Source organism: Cynocephalus volans, chromosome 1 (genome assembly GCF_027409185.1).
Source record: "Cynocephalus volans isolate mCynVol1 chromosome 1, mCynVol1.pri, whole genome shotgun sequence".
NCBI lineage: Eukaryota > Metazoa > Chordata > Mammalia > Dermoptera > Cynocephalidae > Cynocephalus > Cynocephalus volans.
This window is the reverse complement of record NC_084460.1, coordinates 118,263,728-118,270,019: the sequence shown is the minus strand read 5'-3', so window position 1 is coordinate 118,270,019 and position 6,292 is coordinate 118,263,728.

Genomic DNA, 6,292 nt, shown 5'->3' with positions numbered 1-6,292 from the left:
CACTCACTTTTTATTATTCATGGGACTCCCGAAGTGAGGAAAGGCCACCACCCATACCCTTCACATCAGCTGTCAACCTGAGGCTCCAAGGCTGTGCAGGGAAGACAGATAAGGCTGCGTGCAGACTGTATTTTCATTCATATCTGACAGAATAAAGCCTTTTACTTCCTTCCCCAAATCATGGCACCTGTTTCCCTGGGATAAACTGGGCTAAGTCTGGGAGCTCTGGGAGGGCAGTGAGCTGCCTGCCATTGGACTGTCCCCTCCTCCTCCCTGTGCCTAGACAGGGCCTGGGACAAACAAGGGACTCCTATAATAAAGGGGCAGAGGAAGAAAGAGCAGATGCAGTTAAACATAGGGCCGCACCTCTGAATACACTAATGGCATATTGTCAGCAACTGCTCCTTCGTTCCCATCAAAGCCCCTGAAATCACACTGTGACCCCTGCCAGTTTGTTCCATTGAAACAATAGACTGTCAATCCTGCCAGCCTGCAGTGGAACAGTGCAAGTTTATGATGCCCTTCCTAATGTCACAGAACTCTCACTAGTCCCTAGCGGCCTGCTGCTCTTTACCCCGGTGCCTTGAAGGTGCCCTTGAGTCTCCATGTAGTGTGAGTTTTCTCATCTAGTATTGTGCTTGTCCTTTGTTCCTTATGGCAGGTCCTGCACCACTTTGTACACCTTTGGTCAGACATTATGAGCCAAGCCTTTGTCGGGAACACAACATAAACAGGAGAGAGGCTCCAGCAGAGTAAACAACCCAGTAACAGAACACACAACCAGATGGCCAGCAGAGCGCTCACCAGCTGTGAGCGGTCCCACCAGGGTGGTGGCCAGTACAGGAGAGTGCCCAGTGCTGTCCACCCTGCCTGCTGTTGTTGTCTGGGGTCCCAGAGTTTAGCAGCACTCTGGGACCCCAGGAACAATGGTCAGTTCCTCCTGAAACTGGGGCGGCTACAGCTGAAGCTGAGAACAGCCAGCCTGATGCTATTTCTGAAGGCTCCCAGTATGGTTACTCAGTGAGCTGTCATTAAGTGCATCTATGATTTGATAAGTGGGAGTAGCCTCACATTTTATAGAGTAATTAAGTCTCACCGAGAGAGCAGCACAAGGTGTTTCTGAAACCCAGCGTACGCATTCACTCTCCCTTTTTCCTCTGGCACATCTCCATGGAGGCTGAGGCCAGGATGGTTCTCAACCCAGCCCTGGAAACACTCCCTGCCCTGTTCTTTCCACCTGCAGGTCCTCCATCAGTGTGGCGGCCGCTGGAGGTACTGCAGACAACATGCAGTGAGACGGGAAAGGCTGGCCTCCCTGTCCGTGCTGCTCTCTACAAAACTGTGGACTAGGAGGAAGTTGGCTTTGGTGCTCCTTCAGTATGCTGCATGGCCAGACCAGCTCTAGGGCCCTGAAGGGGAGACTGAGGTAGCCTGGGGGCGAGGGGCAGGAAGGGGCTCCTAGGACGTAAGCCAGAAGGTCTGGGTTTCTGTGTTGGCACTCCCATTTTCTGGCTCTGTGATCTCAGACAAATCACTTCACCTCCACAAGGGAATAATAGTCCTGCCTAATTCATAAGCTATTTTTGAAAATCGTATGAGAGATTAGTGAACACACTTGGTTAGTTGTGAGGGGGCACTTGCATGTGAGGTGTTGTCAGCATCTCGCCAAAGGCATAAAAACCTGTCTCAGTGTTCTTGGGAGCTTGAGGGGAGTTTATAGCCATTCAGCCTGGTGTGTGTCATCAAGAACCAGGGATGGGACAACCACAGCTGAAATCTTCAGTTCAGCAAGCAGTATGGAAATCTTGTCAAGAGAGAGACCTGCGTCCTTGAACCAAGTTGGCCATTTCCAAATATCCAGAAAGCTATTTGGGAAGAATAAAATTATTCCATGAAGGTCTGGGTCATAGCCAGGTGCTAAAAGAATTAAGTTGGAGGTGGTAGACCTCATCTCAGTCTTTGGACAATCCAAGGAAATGCCCTCTTAGGAAGTACTGAGCTCCCTGTCATTGGAGGGGTTCAAGCTCCAGGTAGTAGGCCTCCCATCCAGGAGGCTGGGAGTCAGGCATGCTGATGACTGAGTCCCTTTTCCTTTTTTGAGGTTGTGGGGGTCCTGGAAGCCTCTCATGGCCCCAGTCCCTGGCCCAACAGGCGCTCACTCTGTGCCTCTGAAGCTGCCGTCACAAACCCCCCTCCTTAGTGCCTGTGCACGGTAGAAAGGCCTTATCTGCTGGGGGTTGTTTGTTTCATCTCTACCAGAGCACCAGAGCCCATCAGCCCTCTTTGTTCCTTCTCTTTGGGCAGAAATCCTCACTGCACTTCTCAGGCTCTGTGCTCACATAACTCTCAAACCCTTTGAGGGCAGCTCTAGAAACCATCTGTGCCCAAGTCTGGATATTCCTAGAGCATGCCCTCAGGAAAGCTCTTGATGAGGCAGTGTTAGCTCAGCTAAGGCAGATTAGTGGAAGAGAGGTGCTGATGGGCTCTTCCAGGATGTTCACTCTAGGGAGGGGCACTCAGTCCACAGTGGGAAGGGAAGGAGGAGCTGGCCTGTGTGGCAGAACTCTGTGGTTGTTACTGTGCATAGGTTTAGAGAATTTTCTCACTCGAACATAATTGAGGCTCCCCCCCCCCTTTATTTTAGATCTGGTGCCATCTGCCCTGCTTTTCATACATCACTAGCTCTGTGCTGGAGGTTAGGTTTGGTGTGGCCACCTGGCTCTATCCCTCACTTGGTAAAGCTATCTGTAAAATGACAGAATAACCCTACCCTGTCTACCTGCTAGGGCTGCTGTGAGAATCAGGGGAGAGGAGGCGGTGAACTGCCTGGGTAGCATGCCCAGCACTGCACACACGTGCCTGGCTGTCATCTGGCCGCCCAAGCCAGGGGAGCCTCTGCTCGCTCACTTTGCCACCTGCACCAGGAGAAGTTTGCACAGATTGACAGAGCCAGGCCCTGTTTGAAATACGAGAAGTGAACAGACCTCACAAGTGGGGAGTCTGCCAAAGTCTGCCATGGGTAGCAGGGGTGTGGCCCCAGCAGCTTGTGACAGGAAGGCCAGACCAGGCTGTCACCTGCTCATGCAGCCTCTTGGCCCCAGGTGGAATGTTAAGTACAGCATGTGCTCAGTAACGAGCACCTTCAGGAGCATCTTGCAGGAAATCCTGGCCCAGCCCCCAGCCATCAAGGGAGGGGTTCATGGTGGCTGGAGGCACCAGATCATGATCCTCCCAGACAGAGGTGCTGGGTAAGGTCCTGGACTCCAGCTAAGGTCCACAGCTCCAGGCTTTGTCTGCAGAGCTTTCCCTCCTCTAGCTGGAGGCACCAACTGAGACTCAAGGTCATGTGGCAGTGGGTGGCAGACTGAGACCAACAGGTGCTACTAGACCTTCTCCCTGCCTCACAGGCCCTGGGGAGGATCAAAAAAGATAATGAATGCTTCCTTCCTTGCTGTATTAGTCAGCCTGGGTTGTCGTTACAAAATACCGTAAGCTAGGTAGCTTAAACAACAGAAATTAATTTTCACACAATCCTGAAGGCCTAGAAGTCTGAGACGCATGTGGGGAGAGAGATCTCTCTTTCTCTTGTTATAAAGGCACCAATCCTGTTGGATTAGGACCCCACCATTATGACTTCATTTGATCTTAATTACCTCCTAGAAGCCCTGTCTCCAAATATAGCCACAAGGGGGTTAGGGCTTCAACATACGAATCTTAAGGGGGACAAAATCAAGTGCACAACACTGGTGCAGGGCCTGAGGTGGGGTAGCCACTGACTACAGATGCCCCTGCTGACTAGTACCTCCTACTAGTTGGGGGTGTTCTTCAAGAGGCCCAAGCATGGAGCCGCAGTCCTGAGGAGACAGGAGAAGCACCCTCAGGACTCTCTGATGGAGAGAATCTTTCCAAGGTGAGGATGCTGGAGACACTGCTCCCATCCAAGGCAGGGTCTGTGGGTACCATTTATTCCCAGCAGTACTGGACAGTGACAGCCTGGGACAGCTTCTGGAAGTCTTCCTCCCTATCCCTACCCCAACAAGAAGGGGCAGTTCTCTGCTGGCAGACAAGCAGTGAGGGTCCAGGTGCCAGTGATCCCAACTGGCATAGCTTCCAGGGCTGCTGTGAGCCACAGCATAATGGGACGGTGAATAGTACCACTGAGAAGACTTCAGTTCTGGCCCTGGTTCTGACCTGGAACCACTGTGGTGCTGGGTGCGTCACTCCCCCTCTTTGGGTCTCAGTTATGTCACCAATAAAATGGGAAAAACAACCTCTGTTTTGTCCACCTCATCCATCCCTTGTAAAGATCAAAACTAGAGTCTACACCCAAGTAGGCTCTAAGCTGCCAGAAAGTGAATGGTAAATGTGAGTTTTTAATTAGCACTGAGATTATTTGAAGGGAAGGTGCCCTGGGCTTTTCAATCACTGGGATAAAAATTAAAAATTGGGACATCCTGCAAGCCAACCAGCAGTCCTGTCTAACTGCTGAAGACTCCAATAGACACATGTGCAGCTGCTCCAGATGGGTTTGCAGAGCATGTGGCCATCCCCCTCCCTCTAGTTCCCAGGTAGGGATGCACAGGTATAACTCCAAGTGTTAGGTACGTTTTCCTCTAATAAAATTAAGAATGAAGACAAATTCACCCAAGATATAAAAATGTGATTCTGAAAGGGTCCTGCTAGAGGCATGCTCTGTGGTACAGAAGCATCTTATTGTTATGTAAACACAAAGGCCACCAAGTGTCCCTGTCTGGAGGGTTTAAGTCCTCCCTGCCTACTCTCCCTTCCCCTAGGCCCTCAGTCTCACCCTGCAGACTGGGAGCTGGCACAGGGCATCCCTGTTTGAAGACAGAGAGGACAAAGGTCCAAAGGCAAGCTGAATTTGCCCATTGTGAGACCCCTTTTCCTTGGCATCGCCTGAGCCCCGTGGCCCATTCCAGCTGCCTGGGTTCTGCCTTCCCCTGGTACCAGGCTCCAGGTTCAAGCTAAGCAGCTGCTAGAAGAGCAGGAACACTTATTCTAAGAGGGCCCTGCTTCTTTGTTCCCAGATAGTTCTGGGGTGAGGATCCTGAACCTTTGGAGAGATCCCAGGCTGGGGTGAAAGCGCCTGAGTCTGCTGGCTGCAAAGGTGGAGGGCCGCCCTCTAGTGGCAGGCCTAGCCCTCCCAGGGAGAGGCAGAAATGCTAGTTTAGTTTGTACGGCTGGCTGGCACTGGGGACCCTGCCCTAAGCCTGCAGCCACCTGGAGGATGGTGGGGCCTGGTTTGGGTCCAAATATCTGGGCCCTGGGAAATTGCAGGGATGGCAGTTTTCAAACCCAGATCCAAGAAGTGATAACACAGATTGCCTATCAATGGCCTGGCGTCTTAATTAAAAATAAGTCCACAAGAGGAAGGCATACTATCAGTGAAGGCCGCCTAGAAGCCTTGCAGAACAGGAGTGTGTGTGTGTGTGTGTGTGTGTGTGTGTGTGTGTGTGTGTGTGTGTGTGTGTGTGTGCGCGCGCGCGTGTGTGCGTGTGTGCGTGCATGGGTGTGTGTGTGTCAGCACCATGTGAGGCAGACAGGGAACCTGGACCAATCCCCAGGGGAGAAGGTGCCACAGTACCGAGCACTGGCACTTCTGCTCCTGCCAAGAATGACCCATCAGCACCAGCCCCACACCTGGCAAAACCATACAGACTCAAACCAGAAACAACCTGCCCTCTTAGCCAAAGAGCACCTCCATAAAAGTCTATCCTAAGTCCTAAAAAAGGTTGGAGAAATCTCAAATGGAAACCTCCAGAATAATTCTCACGCCCTCCATACAGCTGGCCCTGAATCACTGGCTGTGGGCCCACCAGTCACACAGCACCATGGACATGCTAGGAGGCACACAGTGGGACTCGGTGTGTATGGCTCAGGCAAGGACATAGAGTTGGTCAGAGGGTTTTTGGATAAACGGATCCCAAACAGCCCTGGAATGCAAAACGTGAAGTGTTTCTACAGCAGTGGCAGGAACACATGACTGGGGCAATTTATAAGCAATAAAAGGGTTATTTGGTGTATACTCTTTGAGCTGCAAATTCTTCATGTACAAAATTTTTAAAAGCTGTCCTTTTTACTCATGAGGCTGGCTCAAGGATCAAATGAGATAAAAAATTTGAACTGATATTTTGGATTAAAAATGTAAAAACATTTGGATTCTATTCTTTAATAAATCTGTTTTTAATATAAAGATGTTTCCTCAAAATTTTTGCATGAAATCAACTCCAGACAGATGGATGCACCACATTTGCCCTGAGGTTTAGGGCCC